We start from the raw sequence: 1227 nt of genomic DNA, 5'->3' as shown, positions 1-1227 counted from the left end.
TAGTATTTTGTTTATTATATATTATATTTAATATATTTTAAACTAATGTTACAACTAATCGGGGATCCCTTTAAAACAGACCAAGTTATGGCCAGTTCGGCTGGGGGCGGTCATTTTGAATTGTAATCTAGATGTTTCATTAAAGTGGCCTACTGGTTCATGAAATATTTTGCTAACAGGTATTTTGCACAATGTGCACTTCTCAAAGTATGTGTTGAGGATAACTCTCACCTACTACCACACCAAATGTAGTATCAGTAAAACTGATAAAGTTATAACCATTTTTGTGCTTCCTAAAGTCATATTAAATCAGGTAGATTCCAGCAATTATTTCTTGTGTATCTCCATCCAAAAATTACATTTTCAGGTATTCGTTAAAATCTGTGGAGTAGTTCAGGACATACTGTATTTTGCTAACAGACAGAAAAACACAAGCACAAATACAGGCACAGCATTATCAGAGGCCTTTCATCTTTTGGCGGGTGATAAATTATTCCTTATTGTCTCCTGAAATGAAACATGGCTCACGCCACACTGATAACATTCCTGCAGCCGTCTGTCTCCCTGACCAGTGTCATCCACATCATCATCTTTGGGTTTTCAGGATTAATAACCTCTTCAAGTTTAATGAGATAAGTGACCTGTCCTCCCGCCGTGTTCAAAGGCCCTCCAGCTTTAGTGCTTATTTATCTCTCCCTCTGACTGACCCATCTGATAGGTGAGGCCGAGGAGGCACAGTGGCTGGGAGATGGTGCCTGTTCAACAAGGGATGAACCTGGACTCTCCGGTTTGTGAGAGTCCTGTCAGAGGGGCTTGCTTTCCCCAGGACACTGGCTCTTCTCTTTGATTCCTCTAACCAGGCATTTTTACACGCCTGCCTCCCTCACGGCTCCCAAAAGCAGAGCCCATAAAATGCTAATCTGCCACTCCGCAGCTAGTTGGGCAGGACACGTGCGTTAAAGCCGGGCAAAACGACACTCTCAGGACTCATTAGTTAGGATTTCTCATCTGAGTTCATGGCAAAAGACTCCTTTGGGTTCCAGTTTAGATCTTCTGTAATGTTGTCGTTTGTGGCTTTAACCGCTGCCTTACAGTATATCAAAGCGAGGGTTTAACTTGGAAAGCAGCCCTCTGGGAACCTCAGAGACACARAAATAATGGTCTGAGTGGAACATCAAACATTCTAAATCATTACTGAGCAATCAAACCTGCAATTTTTGAAAAACA

Source organism: Austrofundulus limnaeus, unplaced genomic scaffold, assembly GCF_001266775.1.
Source record: "Austrofundulus limnaeus strain Quisiro unplaced genomic scaffold, Austrofundulus_limnaeus-1.0 Scaffold52, whole genome shotgun sequence".
Classification (NCBI taxonomy): Eukaryota; Metazoa; Chordata; class Actinopteri; order Cyprinodontiformes; family Rivulidae; genus Austrofundulus; species Austrofundulus limnaeus.
This window is presented reverse-complemented; position numbering follows the sequence as displayed.